This window comes from Monopterus albus, unplaced genomic scaffold (assembly GCF_001952655.1).
Source record: "Monopterus albus unplaced genomic scaffold, M_albus_1.0 scaffold55.1, whole genome shotgun sequence".
NCBI classification, from domain to species: Eukaryota; Metazoa; Chordata; class Actinopteri; order Synbranchiformes; family Synbranchidae; genus Monopterus; species Monopterus albus.
This window is the reverse complement of record NW_018127935.1, coordinates 1,365,118-1,379,032: the sequence shown is the minus strand read 5'-3', so window position 1 is coordinate 1,379,032 and position 13,915 is coordinate 1,365,118. Positions and strand designations below refer to the sequence as shown.

At 37.3% G+C, this 13,915-nt stretch overlaps 1 long non-coding RNA gene across 5 annotated transcripts in view; it reads left to right on the top strand.

The window, feature by feature from the left end:
* Positions 1–9: 9 nt before the first annotated feature.
* LOC109961458 (uncharacterized) overlaps positions 10–13,915 on the top strand; it is a 38,875-nt gene continuing 24,969 nt past the window's right edge. For 4 of the 5 annotated variants that reach the window (XR_002275134.1, XR_002275135.1, XR_002275133.1 and 1 more), the window contains exons 1-6: positions 10–94; positions 2,031–2,147; positions 4,561–4,986; positions 5,515–5,586; positions 7,719–7,768; positions 8,318–8,386. This is a non-coding gene — a long non-coding RNA (uncharacterized LOC109961458). The remainder of the gene's footprint in view (positions 95–2,030; positions 2,148–4,560; positions 4,987–5,514; positions 5,587–7,718; positions 7,769–8,317; positions 8,387–13,915) is intronic. The other variant, XR_002275137.1, reaches the window with a different exon arrangement.

The window sequence follows — 13,915 nt, the reverse complement described above, 5'->3', positions numbered from 1 at the left end:
GCAGAGGTAATTGGTTAGGTCACGGTTGAGTCGGATTAAGCATCATAAGACACGACTGGTTAAATGTTAGGGCGAAAGTTCGGTTCAGAGTAAGGTAAGCGGAAACGTATATCTACGGAGAAACTGACTTCCCTAGGAATCTAGTCCCGAGTTTTGGGATATAAAGCTCTGTGAAAGCGAATCGATAGGTATTATAAATGTAAACACTCGTACTGGCCAATATGAATGTGCCTTTCAGAAATGTTTACTTTGGAAAATTAATTTCCTGTGAATTTGAACAGGTTATGTAGTTGGTTAAATTTTGCTTCCATATAGTGTCCTGATTAAAATGATTAATTAATCAAGAAGGCCTTTCTATAGCCTAGCTTTAGACATCTAGAGCCCTACAGTAGATGTACACTAGACTATATATTATGACTTTCTTTCGTAATACATCTGGGCTGGATTCAAACTATATTTTTCTAAAATTGCAAAAAATAAAATTACCTTGTTTTTCAGTTTGGCATGCCATGTGAGTACAGTTAGTGACTTTAGACAAAATAATAAAAACAAATATCATGAAATAACTCATGCTTACCACTATTAATATGACACCCATGTGTATAGGGCCTATTCAGTTTTTTCTTTGTGCTCCATGGCCTTAGGATGAGAACTGTGTATACAAAAGTATTTATATTTGGTTATTGATATATTAAGATGGACATTCTATTGAGCAGAATACAAACTGCATTGTTACGCTTTTGTAAAGTTTGTTTTAAGGAGATAAAATTTGATTGAAAGTGCATAGGTTATGTAAAGTGTGTAAGGTTATGTACAGTGACCTGTAGCACAGTCAATAGGGGAGGAGTTCAAACAGGGGCAGCTGTTCAATCTCCTGTCTGTAGGCTGACTCATCACCATCTTGGATGAGGCTGATGACTCAGTGCCAGTGCCAGTGCTGATAGTCCAGAGGCTGGATGTTATGTGATGTGTTGTGATGATGTGATGTGAGAAAGCTGCTGATTAAATGACAGGTGGGGCCAGGCACAGTGAGCTGGGTCAGTTTAGAATGAAGGATGTCCTGGTTGATGGTACTGAACACCAAGCTGAAGTCCAGAAGAGGACATGTGTATAGGTCCTTGGGGAATCAAGGTGCTGCATGATGTAATGCAGTGCCATGTTGATGGGTGTGGAGTGCTGCTTTAACAGTAAGTGTAATGTGCATTAGATGTCACAAAACAAAACAGAAAACCACAACAACTTTGAACTGAGATTTTTACAATGTAGGTCAATTGGACAAAATACCATGCAGCAGAACATTGATTCTCATATAAGAGATTCTGGTAATATAGGTGCATGCTTCACACGTTAGCACTGTAGTGACATTTTCATCTTACACACATACATTATAGACCCTTTTTAAAATAATATTATGTTTCTGATTTGCTTAGTAATTAGATTTTGTGTTGAGTTATCTGAAGGTGACACAGGCTTGACACAGCTGTATGGACAAAAGTTTACTCAGTATAATCAGTCTTTACCACTGAGGCAAGTTTAATAGCACAACACATCACTATATCTATTAAATCTTGGCTTTCCATTTTGAGCTTTTTGGTTGAAACTGGCCTAAATGCTTGCACTTTTTGAATAATGGTCACTTTGAATGATATTCAGAATGCCTCTAAATCTTTATTCATGTCTTCCTTGTAAAATGGTAAATGGACTGTATTTTATATAGCGCTTCCTCACAGTGTGTTGCACTGGCCAAAGCGCTTTACAGAAGATCATACACCATTCACCCATTCACACACAACATTCACACACCGATGACGACAGGCTGCCACGCACCGGCGCTAGTCAAGCCACCGGGAGCAATTTGGGGTTCAGTGTCTTGCTCAGGGACACTTAGGCATGCGGGGAGACCAGGAGTCAAACCAACTTACTGGTCAGGAGACAACTGCCCTACCTCGTGAGCCACAGCCACCCACAAGGTTTTGTAATGTCAAAACCTTTTAATCTCCTACCACATTTTTTTCCTCTTTCATGCTTAGGTCTGAGAGTCAAAGTTGTTGTCTGAGTCTACAGTTTGACTACAGCAGAATTCTAACTCCCAGATTCCTCCTGGGCTGAGAAACATCAACAAAGACCCCAAGAGACACCAAAGAAAGGTGAGCAGTGAACTGAAGCCTCATTGTATTGGTTCATTATGGGGACCCGCAGAGAGGAAGAAGCTATTTTGTAGCACCACAAGGTCAATATCTGAGAGCCAGGGTGATGGAAGGGATCAGCCGTGAGATTTTTAATTTGAGAAAACATAAAGGGGGCTTTCCTAGTGAAAGACAGTCTGTGAATTCTAATGGACTGGGGATTGTACAGAGCAGATGTTGAGTTGGCACATGTTTTTCCTTTTCTTTTTCTTTTTAAAACTAATATGAAATGCGATTTTTCCACGCTAGTCGTTTGCAAACCGACACTTCCTTGAATGCAGTTTATCAAGTCATGTTAATAAGAATGTACAAACAAAAAAAAAGCAAAGTCTCAATGCTTCTGCTTTTTTATAACATGATTTTTAAACTTTCTAATAACCTAATGTTTTAGCCTCATGAACTTGCATGCAACCTCCTGTTTCAAGATTTTCTCGTTGAAATGAATCCAGGTGTAATTCATAGCCCACATCTTATTAAATATTCACCTTAAACAGTTGTTTCCAAAACATATTTCTATTCTCCCTGGATTCACTTTCCCAGGAATTTTGATTTTACTTCCAAATAGTTTTGAAAAGGGGAGCTGTCACACTCTATTACGGTGACCTCAATGATTGTGTGCCCTATCCAAATCCAGTGGTTTTCCATAACAATACAAATTAAAGGGTGCAAAGCGCAAAAAGACAAGACTTGTTATTTTCCATCCAAAGGAAAGAAATTCTTTACAACAAACTTGTCTATACGCCTTGTGTAGACACAGAAATTAAATGCCAACTTGGAAGTTGCTGTGTGTGAGACAATACTTTATTGCTGTCAGTTCATATCTGGATCTGCAGCTGTCTGGAGAAAATGATACTGGATACTGACTGGGACTGTATTGTAAAGGATTATTTTGTAAATTAAATAAATTTAAGTTCATTTTTTTATATGTACTGTGTTCACTGTAGACTGTCAGACCTTGTGAGCATATAGCATTATTTGACTTGCAACACTAATGTACAATAGATTACATGGAACTATCTTTGTAATGTATATATTAAAAATATTAGAGTTATAGGTTTCACCTTTGTCATATAGTCTGTGTTCTAAGCTTTTATTATGTTCTCTTTTAAGATATTGGCTTTTTAATTACATAATTTGTTTATATTAGTTATGTGACCTGGCTACTGTAACACTATCTATCTATCTTATGTAATGATATTTATTGTAGTGCATATTCTATGGACTCTCCTGTGTCCATAATAAAGATTGATTGATATTTGTCTATCCATTTATGTATTGACACTGCCACACAGATCACTGACAGCTGTGCCTGTAGGGGCCTGTACCATGAAGTGGGATTAGTGAGTTATCCAGCTATCATTGGGTCTAGTTTTATGGTAACACATAGCTGGCTGACTTCTAACCGGGCTAGATCACCACGGTAATCTCTGATGCACGGCTAGCCTGCTCTGAAGAGAGTCACTGTTTCTTTTAATAAACAACTCCACCACATTCACATGAATACCTCATGATCGCATATGAAAACCCAGAGTTAAAAGAGCAACTTGATAACCAGCTTCATGCTACTAGTTATTTGTAAAGGCTCTTATTAGGCTCAATGAAGCCATATAACCTCAAAAGAGCCAGACTAAGTTGAACTTCCTTTGTGATACAGGCCCTTGGTGACTGATATATTAAAAAATCACTTAGTAAGACAAATTTGTCTGATGATAAGTGGTGGGAGAAGTACTCATGTATTTTATGTAAAAGTAAAAATAGCATTACCACAGTGTAAAAGTAAAAGTCCTGCTTTTGAAATGTTACTTAAGTAAAAGTACAAAATATTGGCATAAAATATATTTAAATTACCTAAAGTACTCATTATGCAGACTAGCACATTTCACATGAATGTATATCATATAATTGAATTGTAATTATCGATGCATCACTGTGTACATCACATTTAATGTTGCAGCTTGTAAAGGTGGAGCTAATTTATTTTAATTTGAATTACTGCTGGGTGGCTTTTGAATTCCCACCAGAGATCAATGGTCTCATGATTACAGGTGGCTCTGCTCTTTTACTTTCCACCACTGCTGATGTTTTTGTATGGTAGCCTATATAAAAAATGATGCATCTATGAAAAAGGCAGATTATAATTATAGCAGTTAACTGAATCAGTGATGTAGGCTAGAGTTAATTGTTCAAGTATATATGTGAGGTAGCCAAATTATATATTGACATAATTTTTCTGTAATTGGCTACATATTAGCATACATGCTACCATTTTCCCAGAGTAAACAGGCTACAGTTAGTGACCCACATCTTAGTGCCACTGACTGTAGCTTATTGCAGTGAACTACATACAGTAACTCCAGACTCTTGTTTTATTCAGGACACTGTCAACAGACGAGTGAGGAGGAGTCGGGGCGGGGTTTGTATTTACCAGCCATTGTGATTGGATGCTAGATTCGGTTCGTCATCGTCACTGGCTGCTCGCTGTGTCATTCAGGATCTGCTCTCAACACTTCCCGCGCCATTCGGCGTGCACGCGCAGGATAAGCAGGCACGTAACCGCTTGGAGACTGTCTGGAGTCTGTCTGTATTTGATAAAATTGGAGAAGGAGTTTTTCCATCTTTGCTCGTTTACAAAGAAGCCGCCGGTTGGAAATGGAATTTTGTTGCTCTCCTCCTCGAAAGCCTTCGCCCATGAGTCGCCACGCGCAGCCAGTATACGCATATATATATCTTTTTTAGAAAAACGCTGTGAAAGTTTTTTCCTCCGCAGTCTGTCAGCAGACATCTCTTTATGCACAGGCAGGTAAGGCAGGCACCAGAGTGCGAGTTGCCAAATATAGGCTACAGTGGCTACTGCAGCATTACACCGCTGCCAAAAAGGTTTGTTTGTGTATGCTAGCTCTGCGTTTCTGGTGAAAAAAAAAGACCTCGCTATACAATAACAAAGTGTCCGTAGTTATGTTTTATCGTTTCTTGTGAATCCCACACAGTAGCTATTTTGTTTTGGAGACTTGACCTCATTCACATGCGCAGATGACGCACCTTTGCTGACGTGAGGTTGTTGATTAAACCCACGCGCGCTTAAGCTAGCCTACCTGTTACTCAGCAGTCACCTGAGGGGAAACTGTCACCTGTAGGTCCTTTGTTTTTATTTTTTCAGCTGTAGCCTACTATCGAGCACCTCATGAAAACACCTAACAGGGGGCCCTTGTATTAATACCTTCACATGCAGTTAACTAGGCTGATGTGAACTCATCTGTGTGGCCCTGAGATGAGGTAATGAAATGAATGAAATGTTTTTCCTTTCTCTGTCTTTGTCTGTGCTCTACAGGGGCTCAGCCAGCAGCACTGGAGTTCAAGAGGAGTGCACCATCCAGCAGGCAGCATGCACCAGCATAGAAAGGTTGGTTGCTGTACATAGTGAAAAGCGATATGGGGGTGTTGGGTACACTTGTAGTGATTAAAGTAGACTGATACTGCATAGTTTTAATAGGGTTTATCAGATCATTTATACACTTTTCATTATTTCAAGAATTTTAAAACCATATTAAACTGGTACAAAAACTGTTTACCACTTTTACTCCAAAAGTTTTCAATGATTACCTTTTAAATTCCCATACTAGCTCCAAAGAACAGTAACAATTTTCCACAGTCTATGTATATTTGTGTTCTTTGAAACTAAACCGAAGGTGCTAACTATAATGCAAATATTTGAATGTAATTATAAATTTGGATGCTTTGTTACTTGGAGTGGAAAATTCTAGATGTTTTGTGCGTTGCTTTAAAAAATTCTGTTAAGCCTTGAATATTCATTGTATTTGGAGATGAGAACAATACTGCCTCATTCAGCCGAAGAGGTTTCTTACCCAAACTGAGAAGTGTTTGCAATTCACTGTACAGAAATGAAAAGATGGATTTAAGATTTTATTAAAAACATTGTGTGCAACAGTGCATGTGTACCCGATCTGTTGCTGGTTTGTATGCCAGACTTGTCTAGACGCTTAGGCACTGTCACTGCAGTTGTCTGCAGACAGGGCAGTCATATGACTTGGTGAGCCTTCCTTCCCCCTCCCTGTGTCTGCTCTTTTGGGGCAAGATGGCTGCTATACGAATGTTCTTACCCATGATGTATATAAAGTAATGTGAGGAGAAAAAACATGGGAAGGATGGTGATACACTGTGAAACACACATCAACTGCCTGAGCATGTTTTGAACACATGTTTCTGTAACATAGTTGTTGTGTTTAAGTGGACAATTAGGCTGTTTAATAGCTAGTTACCTTCTTTGGGTAAACACAACTTATTAACTAGACTGTTCCAGTGTTTTGAGTTTCATGACTCAAGGAATGTTTTGTGTGTGTGTGTGTGTGTGTTTTCTTTTAACTTGTTTCTCTACTGCTTCATATCTCTGTCTGTCTTTTGGGAGACTTGGTAGCCATTTTGTTTGATCCATTACTCCCAGAAGCTTGCAGTGGGTCCCTGACTGTTGTGAACAACCATAATCTCTCTGCATCTTACATAAATGTCTGTGGTGGCTTCTGATTTTGAAAAATGTGTATTTTTAAAATCGGTGTGTATGCATATATATACACGTTTTAATGGAAAATTCATAATCTACACGAAACAGTCTTCTTGTGAATATTCTCCTGTTTTTGTTGAGTACATACAGTATCTAACATTGTCTTACACATACTCGCAGTAGGCATCTGTTAGATAATGACGGTATCTTACAGGCAGTTTGAAATAAATAGGAAATCTATTACCTGCCTCTGCTCAGCATTGCCTAACATGTGGTGAAGCACATTGTGAGGACACTGATGTGAACACAAATATTGTTTTACGCAGTGTGAAATAATGTTTGAATGTTGAACATAGCAAGTGTATGAAATTATTATCCAGCGGATTTTAGCCCTGTAACTGAAATGTAATCTTATCACTCTCTTAAATCTGAGAAAGTAGACTGAATTTCTCAGCAACTGGCTAGGAATGGGCATCTGTACCAGGTTACGTTATAGGATTTTTATCATTAGTCTTTGCCTTTTTTTGCTTTTACCCAGTTCAGCAGCTTGAAATTTAATATAATTGTCAAGTGATATGCACGATGAGGGAAGATGAAACTTATTTTCACAGGTTTCATATTATAAACAGCAACCTTTTAGATTTAATGAAGCACTATTTCACTTTAAGTTAAAGAAAATATTCTCTAACTTTTTACAACTTTTAAAAGTTATATTTTTATGAAACGATGAGATTTTAAAAAGTCAAAGCAGTTGCAAATATGACATGGGCTTCTAAATGTGCTCCAAAATTCACCCTGACATTTCAGGTTACTTTCACTCAGCACGTCTGTCATGTTCATCTGTTCAACATAAGAGTGACCAGCCTGGACAGATCTCTTTATGATGACCGACTTAGTGCAGACTCGTCAGATAACTCCATTAATCTCATCATATTCTATAACGATTTTTGAGTGCTTGTTGATTTATGTTTTTACTGGAACACACAGCCAGACCTAAACATGCTGTATCATTGCAGGCCTGTTGAGCTAGTGTCTGACAAAAACGATTCAAACTGCAATTAAAAAGGTAAGAATGATGCTTAAAGTAGGGTAATCAAATTTTTTTTGTGGTAACTTATCACAGTTTGGCTTTGTAGTCATAAATTGGCAAATGATTTCTGCTACACAAAACATAAAATGGTGTTCAAGTATTGTTAGAACATTTGTAGTTATAGATACAGTATGTCAGTGTATTTGATATTGATCATTTGTTCTTAAGGAATGGATGAGGATTGTGTGAGCACTGCCCCTTGCATGCATATTAGAAATAAAAGTGATGCATCACTTAACACTACCTTAAAACATGGTAACACTGCTGTAGCACTTATTTACTTTCAGATCATTTCATTTTAGTGATACTATGCAGTGTAATATTTATTTGTATTTTTTAATACTGCAAATTTAGTTTGACTGTTTTTATAATTGAACCAAAATGAAAAAGCTTTTAAAATTAATACTTGCTCTTATGTTTCATTCCTATTTTGTTTTTTCTGTCTGTGACATTTTAACCCTCTATCTTGACTATTTCCAAGATGCGCAGTTCATTGCTAATGTTTTTTTTCTTTTGGATTCACAGGAGATCCATAGTTTCTTGCAGCCTGTTTTGCCTTCATGCCTTTGACGCTGGAGTGTGTCCACCCAAATGGTAAGTTCTGTGTTGACCTGTTCATTAAAGCACATTTGGGCACGTTTAAAGTTGAGAAAAGCAATTCTTGGAATGCTTTAAGGTGCTGTGAGTGTATGTGATCGCCTGAGGGAAATATCAGTCCGCTGCACACACCAGTATTTGCAGAGGTTGAGCTTTGACTTGCAATGCCAGTTCTCCACGATATGATGCCGAGAAATGGCTTATCAAATTCACTCCTGTCATTCACTCGTCAGCAGTGATCATTTTTTATTAATGCTGATTTTTGATCTCTTCATAAGATAATCATAGATATGGATCTTGTAACTTTCACTTGAGGCTTAGCCGGAAAATGCTGATGCAAGATTGACTCATAGTCTCCACCCACTCTGCAGTCATGGGGTCTAACATCATGATGATGTCTGGAGAAAACGGGCTTTCATGTAGACTCTAATACTTCCTGAGCTATAATGAAAAGATTTCTTGGGTTATTTCTGTGCACATATGGGTTAACATTTGAATGTTCCGAAGCACAGCAGCACCTGCCATTGTCTGTTGTAAATGGTGGGTTGTTTATCTCACCATCCTCTGCTGCGCTATGACGCACTCTCCTTTGACATTGGTGTGGCATATTTTAACTGAAGTCCTTCACTGTATTTTAAAGAGTCTCCTGGCTGTCCGCCAAAACAAGCATCCATTTGCCTCTTCACTCGTAAGAACACAACTGTACAGTTGTGACCCTTAGCGGGTCGTAGCCATTGACAATTCCAAGCCAGCAGCGTCCATTTTAGGTTTTTTGGTTGTGGTGAAAGAGACTAACTGTATCGAAGCTCGTAGTAAAAGGAATGTGAACTTGCAGCATAGATCGTAAAGAACAAGACAGAACAGCTTTTGTGGAGTAAACAAACTTCAGGAAAATCATATCGAGCACACCGGAGCATGTTAAAAAAAAATAAATCTATAGAATTTTTCCATTTATTTGAATTTTGTCATAAAACGGCTATTTTTGTCCTATTCTCCTGTAATGTATTCTTAGCATATTATTATCATACTATCTTAGAAATGCTTCTGATGGAACATTTTATACAATTTACAGAATTTTCACACCGGTGAACCCCAATGAAAGTTTTAATGTTAATTAAATTACAAACCTACAATAATATACTACAGTAACATAATATTAACACAGAAAAATAAAATTGTATGCTATCAAATGTTGTGCGATGCAGTTTCCTTTTTTTAAATTGGGGGAAAATAAATGAAGGTCATCAAAAACATAAAGTGATCAGTAAATCCTGCCTTTCATTGTGAGTAATTTAAATGCAATGAAAACAATGTTTGTCTTTAGTAGGTGAAGATTAGAACAGTCATTTCTGAATATAGATTGTTTTACAACATTTATAAAAAATTATATGAAGAGCTGTATAATGCTGGTTTTTCGGGGAATTCTGCATCAGAAACATTGAGACCCCTTTTTTTTTTTGTTTGTTTGTTTTTGCTATTTCATCGCAGTAATAAATGACATTCAGATGTTCAGTAGCTATTTTGTGCCCAACTTGCATGATCACATTAGGCATATATTTTCACATGATTTCAGTTTTCAGGTATTTGTGGAATTATGCATGATAAAAATAAAATTAACAACATAAACGCATGCAGATAGTAATTGTAATCACAGCGATAAAATATTTATCCTAATGTATATAGTGCTTACTAAAAATAAACGTACAGTGATATATTGTATTATTTGTATTGGATTACCAAAAGTGATCCTTTGGTCTTTACTGTAGATTACTTTTAATGAGGTTGCTGCTAACGCACTTAAAATTAAGTCTGTCCATGGCAACATTTATGCAAAAGTGTTGTATTGTATGTTGTGATGCTAACATGACTTACTGAAAGGTTTAGGTGACCTTTTCCTCTTTATATACTTGTTTTTGTCCAGTGGTGAGGCCTTGTGTGAATGCCAGACTGTGTTCTGATGCCACGTAACACAGCAGTGGCTGTCAGTAACATATTAAGCTGGGCAGCTGCTCTGTTGTCACGAAAATAGAGAAAAGGCACTGTGGGTTTATGCATGTTTTGTGGTGTCTTGAGGAAAAGATAATCGTTGCATTGAGTTTTTTCTTGTTGTGATGTTTATCACTAACACAGTGCAAGTTCTACTAATACAAGCAGGCAGTATGGGCATGTCCATTTGTAATCATGTATGTTCAAACCAGTTGTTGCCAGAATTAGAATTGAAATTCTGATTGTGATAATTAGTTATTCAAATTGATACTTCAGCTGACAACACTTTTGATAATATGCTATGTCATTATTGTTATTTTTAATATACCTGTTGATCAGTTACCACTGAGTATGTTTCACTTATACGGTTTTCAAGATGCCGTGGTAATAGAATAACACAAGTTAATTCTTTATCAGGTGGATTTAGCAAATGGTCTTGTTCTTTGATAAAACAGTTTCTGGGTGATGAAATTGATCTTATGTCAACAGTAAGATTTTTCTCTATGGCAATATCAAGCCTTTGTTTATCATTAAAATGTCCACAGTCACACAGCACTGACAGAGTGAGAAGAAATTTTTAGTTTCAGCTGTAGTCACAACATCACTGTCTGCCTCATGATCATTAGATCCTGGTTAGAGGCTGTATAGAAGGCTGCTTTCCTGAAATTGCATAGTGACTATACTGTAGATATCAGCTGTTAAAACACTTATTTTGAGCTTTGTGAAAGGTAGGTAAACATGCGTTTGTTGATTGCAGTGTGAATGACATGTGTTGTCTTAAGCTGTACACATGCAGCATTCCCATTCAGCTGCTCAGCAATGACAGCTTCAGCAGTACTTCTTATGTTCATTTGACTGCAAACCCACCACTGACTTCTAAATGGAGGGTGCTCATGTATAACACCCTCATAAATGCTACAGAGAAGGCTGTAGGCCTGGGTGACCACTGTTTGACTGCAGTGCAAGGCTGCATGCCTGTTTAAGTTGAACATCAGTCTGAGCAAGCACTTGGTTACTAGGAAGAAACTTTTGGCCTGAGATGAACTTCTGCCTTTTCCTTAACTCTTTACTGTCACTGAGTCCTTCTCACATGGAAAGTAAACACATACTATTCAATTGAGGCACGTGAAATGAAGAGTGCTCTAGTCTTAAGTTAATATTTCCAGCAGTTACTTGAATTTTATGTTATGTTTTACAGTGTCCTTTAAAATGACAGGTCAACATCAGTTACTGTACCCGTTCTGTTGGAATCTGTTGTATGTCCAGCTATGGTATGAAAGGTTGGTAGTGATTTTAGGAGTCTACAAAACAAATTTAATTTAAATTTAATCATGGGCCCCTTTTAAAATCAAATGTATGTTACATTGGCACAATAAAATAATTGCCCAGCTACAGATCTTGGTCTTTTCAACCCTGACCATGCATGAAATAATGTGTAATTTATTCCACTATCTTTATGTATCACCTAAAAAAAAACTATAAAGTTATACATGTTTTGTCTAAACTCGTCTAGTTGAATCTCAGGTGCAGACAAAAAAATGCAGGGACTGCTTTTAACGATACAGCTGTTTAGTAGTAAGTAGCTGTGTATTGGGTCTTGTGTGAATGCAGACATCCCAGTATTTATGTGACCAATAAAACATTTTGTGTAAACATCATATCCATATAAGCAGGTTGTGTTTAAAAGTTAATTCTCTGTTTTCTTCTTTCTTTTATGTAAAGAATGTAAAAATAACTCTTTATGTTGCTACAGCATTAAAGTTTCCCCTGTTCAGAGGCTTTACTCAAAGTTTCCTTTAAAGTCAGATATTTGAGACTTGAGGGTGTGCTTGCATTTTTCCTTAATTGGGGATTATTTTAACACACCTGGAATACCTGCTTTCACTTTGCCATTTGACCTTTTGTGAATTAAGACAGCAAAGCAGAGGTGGAGCTCATCAGCTCTGCGGTACATCATAGCAAGGTGAGGCTGCACCATGACTAATTAGTAAATCTCGCTTCTCTTCCTGGCAAAAAAAAACAACCCAAATTTCCTTTGCAGAGAGGGTGGTGGTTGATGAGTAAATACCCACCTGAACCAGGTTGCAGTAACCTAATAAGTCTCCCTGGACTACTTGGGCAGTGAATATTTCATATTTCACTGATCTCGAAGAGCTTTTCTGCATGTCTCATGCTCTCCATAAGCCATGTAAGACGGGTAAAAGGGAAACACAGACTGTAGGGTTTCTTCCCTGTCACACAATGGTGTGGAAAGGTCAGGACTAATGAAGTTGGGGGTGTGACCCCTAGTATTTAGTGACTTTGCATGGGTCGCCATCCCATCGCTGCAACCATGCCGGTTAATCCCTTTTTGATCCTAATTGATAGGCATTAACATGATCCTTATCCAGGAGTGGTGTTTTGTCTTCCACAGCCTTCTCTCTGGGTGTCAGTGACACAAAGTGTGAAAGTGTTAAACCAAATGTGAAATTGATATTTTTCATGTTTGTGTGCTTAAAATCTGGCTGTGTTTCTAAACACTCGCACCAGAGTGCTCAGCGTTCAGCATTTGCCCTTTGAGGCTCTTAACAGGACTTAGCACATGACCTCTACAATCCGACTGTGATGTGAACGGTACCAGCCCATTTCCCGTTTGTTTTCCTTCGAGTCCTTTTATCTTCATCAATACATGATTACTGCCTTTAATGGGTGACTAATTACCCTCTTTAAAATGTTTGTGTTGACTCAGGGCATGTCGGGGCACGGCTCTTTTATGAAAATGCAGACATTGCATGATTTCCAAAGTGCAGATGTTGTACCAGTTCCCAAGGGATTCATTTGAGTCTGTCTTTCCCAAAAAAAAACCAAACACCATTCTGAAGTTTTTATACACTTTCATGTTCACTTAAATGCGAAAGTGTCCAAACCTTTGTGTGTGTGTGTGTGTATTTATCGTTTTAATTTGCTTTAGTTGAATCGTTTAAATTGATTTTTGTTTTAATGGTAGTTATAAATGTCTGTTGATCAATAATGATTGTTTATAGCCTGATGTATTTTCATTGCCTTTAGAGTTAGTTCACTTTAGTGAATTATACAGGAACTCTTTTGTGATGCAATATGTAAAAGAACTAAATTGTTTTCTGATTCTCACATCTGTTTATATTTTTAAGTGTACTCTCTAGCTAGTCACAACTGTTGTTACATACTGTAGCATACAGACTAATTTAAAAACGCAGTGTTTTACATTAATTTTAATATAGTCCACCAGGATTACATATCTGAAATTGTATTAAAATAGAGCAGTGGTGCCAATGTGAGAAATAGATCAATAATAAAGTCAAAATGTGTCCTATTCTTATCTCTTTACATATCTTCTTGAAATTGTAGGACTTGTATATTGTATGATTATTTTAGGTAGGATTAAGTACTTTGATTAGGTTTTATCTGTTTCTATTCAGACTTCAAGATGAACACAATCAGGTTTTAAGTAAGCTTGATCCCATGATCCTTCTGTTGAATCTAAAAAGGTTTGACATTAGCAGTTGTGTAGTGTATAACTGA